This window comes from Aricia agestis, chromosome 10 (assembly GCF_905147365.1).
Source record: "Aricia agestis chromosome 10, ilAriAges1.1, whole genome shotgun sequence".
Lineage (NCBI taxonomy): Eukaryota > Metazoa > Arthropoda > Insecta > Lepidoptera > Lycaenidae > Aricia > Aricia agestis.
In genome coordinates this window covers 13,742,633-13,761,046 of record NC_056415.1, presented here as the reverse complement: position 1 = coordinate 13,761,046, position 18,414 = coordinate 13,742,633, and the positions used below count along the sequence as shown (strand labels likewise).

Sequence of the window (18,414 nt, the reverse complement as noted above, 5' to 3'; positions counted from 1 at the left end):
TAAATGCGGTTTAGTTTCTTCGATTTATTCTGTTTTCTATTAAACATAACTTCTTTTATGTAAGAACTAGATGACGCCCGCAACGCCGTTGCCCCAAAAAACGTTTATTGCGCGGGAACCGTACCTTTTTCCAGGATAAAAAGTAGACTATGTCCTTTCCCAGGGCTAAAAGTATCTCCATACCGAATTTCAGCAAAATCGGTTCAGCGGTTTGGGCGTGAAGAGATAACAGACCAGACAGCCAGACGGACAGACAGACACCCTTTTACATTTATAATATTAGTATGGAAGTATGCATAAAATCAGAGTAATTTTAGTATGTTCATACACTTTGAATGCAGTTTCGTTTCTTCAATATATTCTGTTCCTGTTTAACTTTATAGAAATCAAATCAATTCATATCAGAATACAATTTTGATGTAATTAGATAAAAAACAGGCTATGTAATTACATAAATATTAAAATGGAGGTACTGTAAAATGATATTCCAATATGTAATGTAGACCAATTTTAGTTTCATAAAATACTACCCAAAAGAAAAATTAATAGGGACCAAAATCTCTGCGTTATATGACGTTATTGTTAACTCTTTTACCTTCTTATTAACTCTGTGTGTTTTTTGTCCCTGGTATGTTTATTATGGAGTTATTTAAACTATTGCATAGATTTTATTGCAGGCTTTGAGGGGGCGACCGAAACACGAAATTCCGTAACGAAAATAAACCTAACACTCCCTTTCCAACCAGCACAGCGGGGCGGCGTTAAATGTCGTGCATCATCGTTTCAGTTCGGCAGATTTCGGCACGGTGTTTGTGTGCGTGCGACGCACACAAACACCGTGCCGTAATTCGCATACTAGATGTATGCGAAAATATAATTCGCATACATCTAGTATGCGAATTATATTTTCATAAGTTGATAAAAAATGATTTGCTACTGCGGCAGTCCCCTAGAGTCACACGTATTTTTTCATCCCAAGAACACAATTTTACGCAGTCGAAGCTGCTAGTCAAATCTAGTAAGCTCATGATAATTCGTAGATACAGTTTTAACAACACATTGTACACGGCAGTCGTGTATCCCTAATGTGGTTGTTGCGTCAACTGATTTCACCTGATCAAATCCAGCACATGCTCTGTTATTTTAAGGACTATGATCCTTATGTCGTTGGAATAAAGGTCATGTCGCTAAACGGATTGGCGTATTAGCATCGACAAACTAAAATCACGGAATATTAGCACTGGAACATTACGTCCGTTGTAGATGTACACCTGATAGCACCTAAACTTGTGTAAGCAAGTCTTAGGGCCTGTTTCAACACTTTCTGATAAAGTGCCGGATAGGCTATCACAACTTATTGGACAGATGCTCCATACTCTATCTGTCAAGTTAAGTTGTGGAACAGGCCCTTAGTGTAAAAAAGGGTTAATATTTTTGTTAGTTAATTTCTTTAGGGTGCTGTAAGATTCATGGGTTTTAAGCTCTGTGTAGCTTTTATCGCGCAATTTGAGATTTGAGCGCGGCAACCAAATCAAGTAATTCCGTAACGAAAATAAACCTAACACACCACTGGCCACTCCGACCAGCACAGTGGTGGTTATAAGTTGATAATAATTGCTATGCAACAGCTTTACCGTGATAGTCTCCGAGTGCCACACGATTTTTTTTCACGAAACATTGATATGAACAAGATAATATTATACCAAACGTGTCGCGTTTGGTATAATATTATCTTGTTCATACAAAAGGATAAAGACGGCCGAAAAGCCCATAGTACCACTGTTATAAAAAAAATGCTGGTGTACTTTTTTACTGTACTTTACTGCACACGACATGCCACAAGTCAAGCTCGATGCTTTGTTTTCTTGCAGCCAATCAATGTAATGCATTTTTAAATGACCCATTCAAATCCGGAATACGCTGCCCGACAATCAAGCGGTTTGTGTGTCAGTTTAATTTGCACTAAATAAAGTTCAATTTTGAATGGCACATTTAAAAAAGGTATGGCGTCGCGTCGTAACGTAAACAGACCTTTGTAGTGAAAACAACGAGAAAAGTTTTATTCGTAGTATGATTTGTTTGGTTTGATGTCAAAAATACAATCCCTTTTCGCAAACGAACTAATAAAGCTTTCCACGGCAAAATCTTTCGCTGTGCATTGACGTTAAGCCGTAGATTTTCCTTTTAGTTTTAACGCGCTATTTTTAATAACTTTTGTTTGTGACTTTGTCTGCGTGAAACTGTATGTCTGATAATATATTATTAATGTGAAAGTATGTCTATCTGTAGACTGTAACCTGTTTACACTCATGACCCAAGCCACTCAAACGATTTTTTGTTGAATTTTTTTAAAGAGATACTTTGAGTCCCGGGAAATAATCTAGGATACTTTTTTATCTTGGCAAAATGTACGGTTCCCGCGCGAAACATGAAATTAGGCGTAACGGAATAGCGGGCGTCATCCAGTATATTGTATAATAATAAAAGTCAAATAGTTAATACATTAATTCACAACATAGATCACATCACATTCATACGTGGGAGAGCCATGCTTCGGCACGAATGGGCCGGCTCGACCGGAGAAATACCACGTTCTCACAGAAAACCGGCGTGAAACTGCGCTTGCACTGTGTTTCGCCGAGTGAGTGAGTTTACCGGAGGCCCAATCCCCTACCCTATTCTCTTCCCTACCCTCCCCTATTCCCTTTCCTACGCTCCCCTATTCCCTTCCCTTCTCTACCCTCCCCTTTTCCCTTCCCTTTCCTTCCTTACCCTCCCCTATTACCCTGTTCCCTCTTAAAAGGCCGGCAACGCACTTGCAGCTCTTCTGATGCTGCGAGTGTCCATGGGCGACGGAAGTTGCTTTCCATCAGGTGACCCGTTTGCTCGTTTGCCCCCTTTATGTCATTAAAAGAAAAGAAAAAAACAATTAGTTATAGCCCACGTTCATCCCACAACCGGAACATTTTGTGGTACACTTTACGGAAAAACTATCACGCCTATTGATTTGTGCTTTAACACAGTAATTTTTATTTATATGTAGATGTGTTATCATCAGTCAGTCAAAGTGTTACTTACCTACCTTAATTAACTTAAAAACTGCTTACCTACCTACCTTAAAGATTTAAAAGTATTTTTATATAAAAGATTTTTTATAGTCATTAATCCCAATTATTACAGTCATGTTTATGTCTAGCAGTAGGTAATTTAATTATGATAATTGGTACATACGTCATAGACTTACTGAAACCGTAAGTGCTAGACATGACATCTCGTAAAGGTGCCCATACACGGGACAATCTGTCGTTTCGATCGATCGTCAAGAAAATCGTCCTTTTGAACGTAAAATCATTTGCGATATTGCTACATACGTACAATTTGTCGTTCGATTTTAACATCGAGGAGATAAATCGTTACGATAATTGTCCCGTGTATGGGCCACCTAATGATTATTTATTATGACTCATTACATTCACTTTTCTTCTCCGGAGCTTAATAGAACATTTTGGTCTCTTACTTAAATGACAGTGTTATAATGAGGGTATTTGATATTCTATTTGCCACCAGCATCTTTAGCATGGCCACAGTAGCGATGCGAAAGTATAGAAACACTATGGAGATAAAGGTACCCGAAGGTACCGTTCCGATCTTAACCGACCGTGACCGACAAAATATCAAATAAAATGCCACTTTATTACAGTGTTTCTATTCTTTCGCATTTCTGCTGTGGCCATGCCAAAGGAGCAGGTACCGCAGGTCGTTTTAGAGTTTTACAGTGTGTGGCAGAAATTTACGCGAAAAATTGCGTTTTTCGGTGGAAGTATATCCAGGTGATGAAAATACTACCTTTGGCCATCGCTCTACGCGAAAATATACTTATTATATAATATATAAAGTCAACCCGATTCCGAAATCCGAACAATTCATTAGAGCACTCCCCGTGATACAACCAATATAGAATGCAGTGAAGCTACATCTCGGTGTAATTCTAAGGGGTCCAGCCTGTTTGAAACTCTATAGCAGTCAACAATCCGAGCGGCACTTTGTTTATATTGGGAATGTATCTAATTCTGATGTGTGTATGTGTGTGCTAGGGTATTCATAAGTATTGATGCAAAACACTCTTATTCAAACCACGTAATAACCAAAAATATAATTCCTGACTGAACAGATTCAAAACTTTACTCTTCAAACAAACCAATAACCATTATTTGGCAGTGCAAGTGCCGACAGGTATTTTGGCCTCGGCTTGATTAGTCTATTCTTTAATAATTATTATAATTCACAGAAATAAATAGTCTCTCTGTTTATGCACATAATATATTATCTGTTATTTAAATTTTAACGTACTAAACAAACCTAATCAGAGACTGAAACCGTTGAAGCTTCATCGTTTTTATCGCGTCGTATCTCAGTAAATCTAGCCGTTGTTGATATTAATTTAATCTAAGATGGCTGAGGATCGAACAGTGGTGCCGTAATGTAATTATTTAGTTCAATTTGTGGAATTATCTTGATAAATGTGTATAAATTAGCGGCGATGCGCGCGCCGCGTCGAGCTCGCTTCAGTTTGCCTGTGACTGCCCACGGGGGCGGACGGACTTTCTGTGCGGACTCCAACATTACGTAGTGACAGTTCTAGTGTTTAGTGGAGTGAAGTGTTTGTGCGATATGGTAAGGGTCTTTATTGCTTAGTGAATAAGGGTGTGTTTTGTTTAATTTTAGAGTTAAGTTCAGGATAAGTTTTCATCGACGCGCAAATGTGGGTAGATAAAACTTTGAGGATTCAAAATTGTTAGAAATTGAAAGTTTAACACAAATGTGTGTTGCGTAAGCGTTGTTACATAAAAAAAATATTGTTTAAATATTTAGGTATCTGCTTTTATTTACTTAGGGACTGTTTGACTAACTCCAGGAAGTGGTAAAACAGCCCCTTAGTATTTTCTCATTCAATTACGTCCTTGTTAATCTTGCCTATAACTTCAATGTTACAGGCACAAAGATAATCGTATTGCGCGGGAACTACTCTTATTTGTGTATATTTATCTACATGCGAAGTTTATTCATAGTCAGTTTAGCGATTTAAGCGTTAGGTCAAACAGACATACTTTGTATAAATAATCCATACTAATATTATAAATGTGAAAGTGTGTCTGTCTGTCTGTTACCTCTTCATGCCTAAACAGCTGAACCGATTGGGCTGAAATTTGGTACAGAGATACTTTGAGTCCCGGGAAAGGACATAGGATACTTTTTATTTTGGAAAAATGTACGGTTCCCACGCGATAAACTAATTTTGGCGCAACGGAGTTGCGGGCGTCATCTAGTATAATATAAAATACGTTTTATGTCAAATGTTTACCATGTTATCGTGTAGATGGACTGTTTGATTTTTTATATTAACTCCTGCTATATACAAGGTGTAATACAACAAAGTAATAATATTTTAGGGTGTGTATGTTCCCTTCAGATTTCACTATGAATATGATATTTCATAACAATTTTATGCTTTTCTATATGTAATAAAATAAATAATTAGTCAAATTATAAATGAATACATAAACATAATAATAATATTATATATCATAAATTGACATAATCATATTAAATTAACATATTTGATACTTTATATTTGACATAAATTATTATTTGACATAATATTATTTATTTTGACATTTTATTATTATTGCAATAAATTAAACAAACATTATTAAATAAATGTATTAGAACCTAAATAAAAGTTAAATTATGACAACTATAATATAATATTGTGTATTAAATGGAAATTGGATAAAATGGAATTTTGTAATAACTTTAGGAAGTTTAATCTTAATAATGCTGTAAATGTATCAACTATTTATTTGACGTTTATAAGTGTTACTGTGTGACCTACATGAATAAATTATTTTGATTTGATTTTGCTGAAAAAGCTACTTTTTAACTTTTGGAAAAAATATTTTTTGACGGAACAACTCATCGCGCTGGGGCGCATTGCTCATACAATTCTTAAAATAATTATTTGGTCTCGCAGTGCTGTTACTTTAACAGTGAACTCTTTATAAGAGACACAATATACACACCTTAATTTTTGTTATTGTTACACCTTGTATATGTATGGATAGTTAACTATAATGTGGGCTATTTTGGATTGCGAGAAAAAGTACGTTGCAAGTCAAAAGGCAATATTCTTAATACATTGAAGTATTTAGTAACATTTTTTACTTCAATATTGATGAAAATATTAGTGGTTGTCGGTCGAAAACCAAAATGCAAATGAAAACCGAGACCACAAAACGCAATTGCTTCTCAGCAATGTATCTTACCGAACTTAAATCTTGCTGACCCTAATTTTATGCAGCAGTTTACGTAAATTTAGCTCATGGTTAATTCCGTTGAGCCTCATGTGGATGGCTTTAAGTTATTTGAAAGTTTGCGTGTATTGGCTTAGAGCGTGCTTACCACATCAATCTGGTTCCGTTGTGTACTTGTTACGGGTATGAGTAATGGTTTCATTGTTTGCGTTGAAACTTATGAGCCGATTTTGATTAAATTTTGCCAAAAGATCGTAGCAGTGCTACGAGATTGTAGCAGTGCTAAGAGATTGTAGCACTGCTACGAGATTGTAGCAGTGCAATGAGATTGTAGTAATGCTACGAGATAGTAGAAGTGCTACGAGATTGTAGCAGTGCTACAAGATTGAAGCAGTGCTACAAGATTGTAGCAGTGCAATGAGATTGTAGCAGTGCTAAGAGATTGTAGCAGTGCTAAGAGATTGTAGCACTGCTACGAGATTGTAGCAGTGCAATGAGATTGTAGTAATGCTACGAGATAGTAGAAGTGCTACGAGATTGAAGCAGTGCTACGAGATTGAAGCAGTGCTACAAGATTGTAGCAGTGCTACAAGATTGTAGCAGTGCTACGAGATTGTAGCAGTGCTACGAGATTGTAGCAGTGCAATGAGATTGTAGTAATGCTACGAGATAGTAGAAGTGCTACGAGATTGTAGCAGTGCTACAAGATTGTAGCAGTGCTACGAGATTGTAGCAGTGCAATGAGATTGTAGTAATGCTACGAGATAGTAGAAGTGCTACGAGATTGAAGCAGTGCTACGAGATTGAAGCAGTGCTACAAGATTGTAGCAGTGCTACAAGATTGTAGCAGTGCTACGAGATTGTAGCAGTGCTACGAGATTGTAGCAGTGCAATGAGATTGTAGTAATGCTACGAGATAGTAGAAGTGCTACGAGATTGTAGCAGTGCTACAAGATTGTAGCAGTGCTACAAGATTGTAGCAGTGCTACAAGATTGTAGCAGTGCTACGAGATTGTAGAAGTGCTACGAGATTGCAGAAATGCAACTAGATTATAGAAGTGCTACGAGATTTTAGCACTACTGTAAGATGGCGTGCAGCGATGTGTGGTCCTAGCAGGAATATTTGGCAGCGTAATCGTAACGTTATCTAATATTCTTGTACCGGAGGTAACATTACTTTCATACAAATACCTTTTTTCAGCTTTTAGAATATTCAGCCATCGCATATTCTTGCTTACTTCTCTAATATCAGTATTTTTTTTAAATATCTATTTTCTTAATTAAGTACATAATTATTGTTGCTACTTTGGCATGTGAAATATTTTCTATTTCGCTTAGTTATAGGAGTACGTTAGTGATATTATCGCGTGGGAAAGCCCATAGTATTAAAATATATAATAATCGATGATGTCAATTCCTAAAATGTCGCGGCTATAAATAGAATAGGTAATAAATTAATCATCATGAGTCAAAGATATAATATTGATTTAATAATAATAACTAACCGGTTTTTTAAAAAGCTTATAAAAGTAACCAATTAATTTACGATGGATTGAAACGATCGATCGCATAAGCTGTTTATGTCACAAACTACGAATACTAACTAACCTCTCTATTTAATCACTTTAGAGTGCAGACTTCAGACTAAGCTCAGTTTGTTGTATATTTTCAGTCGTATTTTAAACGTGCAAAGCCGGATCAACCGAACAATTTATTGTATAAAAATATCGAAATGCTCCGTCACGCCATCATGTCTGTAAATATTTTGTTAAAATATTACACTGAATAAAATAAAGGCCGAAAATAACGACAACCTTTAAATATTTTTAATCCCTTAAACATTAGTACGAAAATTGCGTTTTGTTTGATTTTATTACTTCTTGTTCTCCTCATTATAAACTAAGTAAATTCAGAAGTTAATTGAAACTTCGTATCACTTAACTCCCAATTTTTCCTACAGTATAACCCTTCCCTGGACTTCTACAAATACTTATATTTCAAGACTGATATTGAGCAAATTGGTACCATTAAGGTAATTGATTCCTAGGCAGTTGATAGACCAACGTCATTTGGTCGGATCATGTCGATTTGTTAATTGTGATCTGTCGGCTGCAGGGTTCGACGTAACGCGACCAAACTATGTAGGTCCCCCATCCCCAAAGGAATCAACTTCTCTGATAGTACAACTGTTCCTAAGTTTTAAGACAACATTTTTAAAATTATTTTTTATTAATAAAGATAAATCAGTGGGCATAGTCTTAAAGATCCAAGCATGCTTAAATCTTTAAAAATATGCAAGTGATTTATCTAGAAACATAAATTGGGAAGCGACTCTGCTTTGTACTATGTAGTGCCAGTAAATATTTATTTATTTATTTATTTAATTCAGGCATCTTGGCCCATATTATAAATACCTTATAGACTAACGTACATACAATTACTTATACTAAAACTAACACTAATACTAAACTACACTGTATTTTTTTTATCGGGTACTAATTACTTAAACGGAAACAAAAATACTCTTCCACCTGAATCATCAACAATGTTAGCAAAGATTTGACATACTCAAAACAAGCAGAGCTAAATACATAAGAGGCAAAGATTGATGGATTTATTTTCACCCCCGGGGCCAGGTTTCACCCCCCCCAGCGGCCAGAACTACACGATTAATCATGCGATGTCACCTGGCCTAAGTAAGCAACAGCATTCGGGGAAGGTGTGATGTATTCTTGACTAGCTTTTGATTAATCTTTATTAACCCCACGCGTCAATGAATACGAAACAGTACTAAAAAAAAGAAATGCGCTGAGAACGATGCCCCTGTACGTCATTTTGAGGTTATATATTATGTCATGATGTATATAATATACACACTTACGTGATAGGATATACATTTAATTATTACTGCAATGTTTTTACTCTAGAGACAGCATCAGCATAGGCAGTAAACAAAAAGTTTTGCTTGACGTTTGTCAACATTTTTGTCAACATCCTGATAGACGTGTGCAACGTGTCAGATTATTTACTGTTTGTGTTAATAGCGCCCTCTTCTCCGACTTTTAAGTTATATTCCCTATTGTTATGTAAACATGAGAGCTACGTAGGTGTACGCTAGCTATGCCCATCCTCCTTTTTAAGCCGTGAGTCCGAAACTAAGAATAATGGCTTTAAAGTAGACAAATTCCTTTACCGAGACGTTTTGTTTATCGCTACTTTATAGAATCATCGATCAAAATATTATATGGAATTGACATTTTATTGTTTTACAAAGTTAAGTATTTTCATCTTGAACGTTTTTATTATAATGAGAATAAGAAAATGTGGGTCCACAATTGCTGGAACCTTAAAATATTCGTAGCATAAGAAAGTCGATTACGTAGCGCCGTTACTAAGTTGTAGGAGATTAGCTACAAATTGGAATTTATGCAATTACACTAAACCATATCTTGGGATGGAAGTGTAATCAGCCCGCACTCCAATTAGACACCGCCTTTGACTTGCCTGAAAACTTCAACTGTGCTACAATTAAGCTGTACATCTATATCCATACTAATATTATAAGTGTGTTTGTGTGTCAGTCTGTTATCTTTTCATGTCTAAACCACTTAACTGATTTTGCTCAAATTTGGTATAGAGATATTTTGAGTCCCGGGATACCATAGGATACTTTTCATCCCGGACAAAATTTGGTTCCCGCAACCGTACTTTGGCGCAACAGTGTTGCGGGCGTCATCTATAAGTACGTTTTTATAATTCTATATTTAAAGCTGTTTTACAATCAACTACAAATATTTGGGGCTTATGATATTATATTGATTAGGCAAAAAAGGATAGAATTACATGGATGAGTTCGAGTTTAGCAGGGAGTTCCGCGTTTTTTTGTAACAAAATTTATCCAGTCCCGAAGCGGTTTTGTTGGGATTTTGTATGCTTTTCGAGTAGGTTAGAGAATGGGCCGGCATCTAATTTTTATGCCTTTATATGTTGTCAGATCAGATAATAAAATTAAATAAAAAATAAAAATCCACATATAAATAATATTCACACTTAGGAACTTAATTTCAGAAATCGGTTTAATGGTAAGAGCGTGAAGAGGTAACAGACAGACGGACAGACACACTTTCGCATTTATAATATTAATAAGATTTTTTTTATTTCTTTCCCCTCCTTTTGGATTCACAGTAGTTGAAAAATAGATACCTCTTACTGCGAATTCGTATCTCATCACAAAAATCTGCAACAAGATTCATACTAAAAATGACATGAGAATTCGCAGTTTTGTATAGGAGCCCTTAACCGGAGGATCTGCAGAAAACTCTTGATATAATCGATGCACGAAATAAACATAACAAAAAGTTTATCACATCATAACTCGGAGTGCCTCTCGAGTCTCGACACGACAATAGACGCGAGATCCAGATAGGACACACTGTCTTATCTACACGACAGATTGAGGGCTTATAATACAAAAAAAAATTATTCCAATATCATCAGCATGACTCTTCCTTAAAAACCACCAAAGAAAAAAAGGTTTGATGCATCTGTCTGCCTGTGTCTATCTGTTCAGCATCGTTGCGTGGACTGACTTTGGTCTAGTTTCTTTGTATTTATTGTCTTTGGAAAACTTACAGCTAACTATTTATAATTATTTATCAAACTAGCTGTTGCCCAAGACTTCGTCCGCGTCAGCAAAATGTGATAACAAAGATATTAAAAAGAGAAAAAAATCCCTTTTTAAAGGTTCTTTTATAGAAAAAGTGAAATATATCCTCCTCCTTTTCGGAAGTCGTTTAAAAAGTAGCCTAAGTTATTCCTTACTACATCAGCTATGTGCCTAAAAAAGTCCCGTCAAAATCGCTCCGGCCATTTCAGAGATTAGCCGGAACAAACAGACAGACAGACATACAGACAAAAATTGTAAAAAAAAAACATTTTTTTTTACAATTTTTGGTGTTAAATGTTTTGGTGTCTGTACCCTATATACATTCATATGCAATTAGTAAAAAACGGTTCTTTCAATATTACAAACAAACACTCCAATTTTATTTATATGTATAGATGTATAAATGTATAGATTACTAAAAAACAAAGAGCCAGTAAAATACGAGTATAAGTTAAGTAAATTGTTAACTGCAACATCATTGCTTCAAAATTAGCTTATAATCCCAGGAACCCTACATGATTTTTCAGATCTACATTCCTTTATTAATCTGTTCGGCAGTATAAGCGCTATTATACAAATCCATACAACGACTATATCATTAAGTTTGCAGTGCGACACCAATAAAAAATATTCCAAGACCTTCCTTAATTGAAAATACCAAAAGAAACTAGTTCTTTAACATTTTTATGGAATTGACAAAGTTATTTCTACTTTAAGTAAATATATTTTAAACTGCCTTAGAAAATGTCCGGAAGTTTTTCTGTTTGCTTAATAATCCTATTTAAAAGTTGGACTCGAGAAATCATGTTTTTGAGTAAAATTAAAAGTTTTTACTTATCTGAACTAGAGACGTTTTTGAAATTGCTTGCTAAGTTTAGTCATACTTTGGCATTAACGACGGGCCTGACTTAAGAAACTTATGTTTAGTTAAGCTAGTATACAATGTGTTTTTTCGATTACTATCCAAACTTCTAGGAGTGAATACACTAATGGGAATCGGAAAGTTTTAGTATGCAGTCAAGCTTAAGCATAAAAAATTGTCCGTTCCTTACAAAAGTGGCGCTAAGGCGTTTTTGCATGGAACAGCTGAATCTTCTATCTTCTATATATATAAAACTCAAAGGTGACTGACTAACATGGTGATCTATCAACGCATAGCCCAACCACTGGACTGATCGGGCTGAAATTTGGCATGCAAGTAGATGATATGACGTAGGCATCCGCTAAGATAGGATTTTGATCAATTCTACCTCCAAGGGGTTAAAATAGGGGATGAAAGTTTGTATAATACTTCTTAACGCAAACGAAGCCGCGGGCAGAAGCTCGTTATATATAAATTTGTATACTATTAGGCAGTCCACTCGTTTTTCCACACCCGTATCTGCGCCAGTACTCGACAATATGAGTTGTGCCAGTATGCGTACGAGTGCACTTGACCACTTGACTCACTTGCTATAACGACTCGCTCGGCTCACGCTTTTGTTAAAAAGTGCCCACAAACGACCAGCTTATAACATTCCAGGTGCGATGATAATGTTTTTTTATAAGGTAGTCCTTATTATAATATCATTAATGCGAAAGTGTCTCTTACCTCTTCAGTCTTCACGTTTAAATCGATGAACCGATTTTGCTGGAATTAGATACGGAAATACTATGAGTCCCGAGAAAGGACATAGGATATTTTTATACCGGGAAAATGAAAGGTTAAGGATAAAAGTATTTTGGCGCAACAAAGATGCAGGCGTCATCTATACTTATTAATATTATAAAGCGGAAGAGTTTGAACTTGAAATTTGGAAAAAACGGGGGGAAATTATTTGAAATTTATTTGAACGCGTTTATCTCAGGAACTACTGGTCCGATTTGAAAAAAAAAAACGGAGGAAATTATTTGAAAGGGAACTACTGGAGTAATTTTTCCATGCTTCTCGCAATTTTTAACGCGGGAACTGTGTGTCTTCCTGCGATAAAAACTATTCTGTATTATTTTCTAGGAATCAAAGTATCTTCATACTACAATCCATGAAAATTGATCGAGCTGTTTTCGAGATGTGAAGAAGTTACAGACGCATAACATTAGTAGACCGTATGAGTTGTATCAAAAACATACTAGAAGTTACAACCAGCCGATAGCTTTTCTATAGGCTCATGCGTCGGATGGGCATGTAAAAAGTCGGTCCTGCGCCTGATCTCTCGCCGGTCGTGTCGGTCCTCCGTCCCACTGGGTTATGAGAGTAAAGGAATAGAGAGTTCTCTTGTGTACTGCGTACACACTTGGGCACTATAAAATTACTCCTGCTGGCCCGGCCTGGCCACCGTCACCGAAACCGGTGTGGGAGCTATTATTATTATAATAGGCTCATACATAATATTATTAATATTATCTACTCAATCGCTAGCCATACATACATAATGTATGTTATATATATTATAATAGTATGGCAAAGATTTTGTTACTTGTTACTTTAAAAAATCTGCCTTTACGGCTTTTTAAGTTATTCGCCCGAACAATAATATCAAATAATATTTATAACAATATTTTAAATTGAAAAACACGGATCAAATTCAAAACTCTGAAGCGTTTGAACGGACTTGCGATATTCCTTAACCCGAGTTTAAAGAAAATTTCCCAACAAGAATCGGTTCCGTACTTTAGATTTTTTTCTACAAAGATGGAACTGGGATTATGTTCGTTTTGCTACTTAACTGAGCTGGCGTTTAAAGTTTATATAAGCTTTGAAGGTGTTCGAGCCATACGTTCGTTGCAATTATCAAAGTACTTTTCGTTATCGAGGACCACCTTTTTCCTTGAAAGTGTTACAATTTTTTATCGTAAGGCTTATATTACTTGCACAAGTTTTGGTTGTACAACATCATTTTCTTAAGGTTCTATACGGAAAGGGAAAAACGGGACTATTACTGAGACTTCAATGTCTGTCCGTCAGTCCGAGTTTCTTACGCTGGTTCTTCTCGCCGGGCTAGTTCCCGGACCGGTAGGTCATCTCGTAGACTTTCTGAAAATGTTTGATTCGTATTTACTAAGAAATAAAACAATTTTTATTTTTATTTATTTCTTGTCTGTCTGTTTGTCTCAAGGCTGTATCTCAGGAACCGCTATAGCTAGACTAGGTGAAATTTTCACAGATGTATTTATGTTGCCGCTATAACAACAAATACTAAAAATAAAGCGAGTCAAACTCGTACTTGGCCGATATTTTCATAATACTTTGATTAAAGGAAAACAAGTATTGCGCATTTAAATTTGAGGTCCACTTACATGCTATACTTCCCACACCACACAGCACGTGTGACTTTAATAATACTAGAGATCGCCCAATGGTTGAAATTCGACCTTAAATGTAATTATCTTCTTCTTTTGGCTCCCCGTTTAAAGTATTGACTATTTCAAATCTAATAAAAAAACAACAATCCATATTTAATTTGACAACAGACTTCAACCATAAACAAAAGTGTATAATTCGTGTGTATAGGCTTGTCATTCAAAAAGATGGTAGTGTGCACATTGTAGTGTGTGTAATGTTTTATTTGTTAAAAATTTTTTATGATAAAAGCATAATTTCAAAATAATAGTAGCTCGATGCACTCCTATATCATATAATATAATATATAACTGTGCAAAATTTCATTCACCTGCGTTTCTGCAATTTTCGTCAAAAGGGATCCAAAGTTTTTCGCTCGCGTATTAATATAATAATGATAGAGTCACAAGTAAGGATCTAACGCACGCTCAATATTGTTAATCAAATAATCTGACAGATAGAGTATACTCTATCAGTCAGATAAATTGTGGATAGCACCACCACTTACCAGTAAGTGGTTAAACAGTGGTAATACGTGTAAAATTTAATATTTGATGTAACAGCCTTTTCATTCAAATTAATTCTGGCTTAATTTATTTAATGGAGGGTCATGCGTTTCCCGTTCTAATAATCCGTTCTTTTCTTCCGTCTAATCCTTCTGAAGCTACCCTTGAAGTAACAATCGCACCCTGCCCTAGGGTTGTCAACTGACATTTATACTTTATTCTCATAAATACTGGATGACGCCCGCAACTCCGCACCGCCATAATTCGTTTTTTTAGGGTTAAAAAGTATGCTATGTCCTTTCCCGGGACTTTCCTTTTCAGCGAAATAGGTTCAGTGGTTTGGGCTTAAAGAGATGTGGATTAGATCAGTCCAACTGGAATAATCAGCCTTGTATATTATGAGTGAGCCTGAATGATTGCACTGCCTTTTTTTCATGGGGATATTATATCTTTTACGCATCCCCGGCAGATTGGGGACATCGACCTGGGTATGTGCAGGGATTCCCCTGCGGAATACCCACTAAACCCCATGATACACCACTCCCCGCTTACCACCAGAGCTGAGCGGAGTTGTACCGCTCAGCTCTGGTGGAAAGGCAGCCTTAGTCTGAGTTGCGGGTACGGTTGCACCTAACGCATTTTTGCCAATGATTGCATTACCTAACGCAGAGTTCCTCAGACTTTCGGCTCCACGAACCACTATCTATTAAATTTCCAGGTGCCAGCGAACCCATTACATATATTTAAAAAATCGCCCCCCCCCTCCCCTTTAGGAAGGGGAATTCACCGCTTTGCGTGAGAGTTCGAAATACTCTGCCTGTCTAGCTGCCCAAAAACCTATCAAAGACATCATTTTGAAATCAGCTTGAAGAGTTTCATTTACGGACATAATATCTTTTAATGACTCCTGTTGCCACCATTACGTAAATTTTGCCGCGAACCCCCTGCCGTCGAATGGCGAACCCCTAGTGGTTCGCGTACCCCACTGAGAAACCCTGGCCTAACGTAACGCAAAATACAACGCATGCGTCTAGTTGGTCTTCCAAGAGTCTGTGACTAGATTGCCAATTTGTGCCAAAACAGGCCATTCCACAGCATTTATAAAAGGTCATTAAAAATGTTTAAGTCCAACGGCCAACCCTAATTACTTAATTTCCGGTATTATAAAGGCTTTTATTTTACGAGCGAATTCATTAATGTCCCCCTTTCATGTGAAACACAATAATAATAAAGAGTAATTTCAAATTTTTAAACCCTCGTCAAAACTGAATGCAGCTTATTTTGCTCCAAGCTTATTTTGATGTGAGTTTGATATAAGGTGAATGAAGAAAGTACTTTTACGAGGGCATGGACGTACATTTAACGTAAATAGACACCTTAAGGTTGTAGTGAGTCATGCAAAAAACAGCAAAACGGTTTACTTTAATTGGTGAATTGAATGAACGCGATATGACAATATGGGTAGTCAAATAGGTTCAGCCGTTCTCGAGTTTTAGCGGGACTAACAATATTAGAGACATGAATGAATGCAGCCGGTGACTAACAATTTGAAAACTGTCGTCTTTTTGCATAAATTGCGGCTTTAGGACCGGGAAAATTATTTGAAATCAAAAAATGTGGATTCTATTTATAGCAAGATATTAATTAGCTAGATGATAAAATAGGTAAGTTATAAGGTTTTTTGAAATTATAAGGGAAAAATTGCGTAAGTGTTCTTATGTTGTAAAATGTTAGTTACCGGCTTCATAAGCTACGTATTTATTGCCTGCAGCCTCAGACCGAGCAGCCTCGACTTAAAGCAAGCCGAGGCTGCTCACTCTAAGGCATGCTCGAGGCACGTTACCAGTGTAAAGCAAGAACGCGATGACACCAGATGGGCGTAGAGTAGCTGCTGATTTAATAGTCAACAACACTAAAATAAAACCGGCCAAGTGCGAGTTGGACTCGCCCATGAAGGGTACCGCAGCAACAATAAGGTTTATTTTTATGAAATTAAAAGGTTGAGTTATTTTTATGTTTCAGTTGATTTAATGAAAGTTAATTTAAGGTTTACCATTTATGACGTATATAAAAAAAGTACTTGCTAGATTTCGTTCAAACTAATTTTCGTTGGTAGTTTTTATAGTAATGTACATCATATATTTTTTTTAGACTTATCATGCCCCTACTTTAGAAATTAGAGGGGGGGACACACATTTTACCACTTTGGAAGAGTCTCTCTCGCAAACTGTTCAGGTTAGAAAAAAATGATATAAAAAACCTCAATATGATTTTTTAAGACCTATCCATAGATACCCCACACGCATAGCTTAGATGAAAAAAAAATTTTCTTTTCTGTCAGTTGTACCTATATTTACCCCTAAAATTTTTAACAATTTTTCCATTTTTGTATCAAAATCTTAATGCGGTTCACAGACTACATCTACTTACCAAGTTTCAATAGTATAGCTCTTATAGTTTCGGAGAAAAGTGGCTGTGACATACGGACGGACAGACAGACAGACAGACAGATAGACAGACATGACGAATCTATAAGGGTTCCGTTTTTTGCCATTTGGCTACGGAACCCTAAAAAGAGCGTATTCTCTTAAAAAGTATTAAAGAAGGAAAGTACTACTTGTTCAACGTATCCCAAAGAACACGATGACACTCGTACAATTTTATTAATTTAACTGCAGTTTCGTTGTCCATTGCGACCTGAGGCGACACGCCCGTCTCCACCAAGTGCACGGCTCGCAGTGAGGCTTCTTTGAGCGCCCCAAAAAAACCGAAAAATATGGCTCGGCCCGCGGCAACGAATTTGTCTCATGGCGCGGCATGCCTCAGGTTGAGGTAGCGTCTCCACTTGTGCTTCCTCGGGTCGAGCGGCTGCCTCAAATGGATACGCAGCTATAAAAATTCAACTTTATTAAAGATATAAACATGTGACAACCCTAGTGACGTCAGACAATTTAAACTTCCAGCCATTGAGTATCAGTCGGAATGTCGACGAATGTCGGCCGAGCGATTCCGCCGATAGACCGTCGTCGTCGCAACATTGTGTCGAACAAAAGACGACCGAGTCGCACGACAAATGCCTCGCCTTTGTAACATTTTTAAACAACTTAGACTAAAGAACGCACTTTATTACAAAGTAAAGTGAAATTAAGATAAATTACATGAACTTTATGGAATAAAAGTAATGGACTGATTTTTAAGTCTGGATAAAAAGTGTTATAGCTACACATCAATTATTTATTAACCTGTGGTTATAATAATCTGACAATTCTTACAATTTGTAGCGCAGCTTAGGGCTCTAAAGATAATAATTTTATTATAAAGGTACAAGTTGGAAGGTGTCGTCGCGACACTACTGGTTTCTATGTATTTTTATGAATAAGTGTCGCTATCTTCGTGTCGCTAGCTGCGGAGGGTATTTCATAGAAATACATAGAAATCAGTAGTGTCGCTGCGACACGTCTGCGGTTGCTTCATGTCGCCCGCTGCCAACCAGCAGCGAGCTCGCGCTTATGTGTGAGAGCCCTTATTTTGATGATGATGACTGTACAAATTGTACATACTTGTAGGGAGAGTAAAATACAGAATACTGTTAAATCACTCAACACCACCACT

The 18,414-nt window shown here is 36.5% G+C and overlaps 1 protein-coding gene across 1 annotated transcript in view; it reads left to right on the top strand.

Annotated features, from left to right (window-relative positions):
• Positions 1-4,585: 4,585 nt before the first annotated feature.
• The window catches only part of LOC121731213, a 223,829-nt gene continuing 210,000 nt past the window's right edge, over positions 4,586-18,414 (top strand). The window contains exon 1 of the mRNA XM_042120568.1: positions 4,586-4,674. The gene's annotated coding sequence lies outside the window, so the exon portion shown is untranslated. The remainder of the gene's footprint in view (positions 4,675-18,414) is intronic.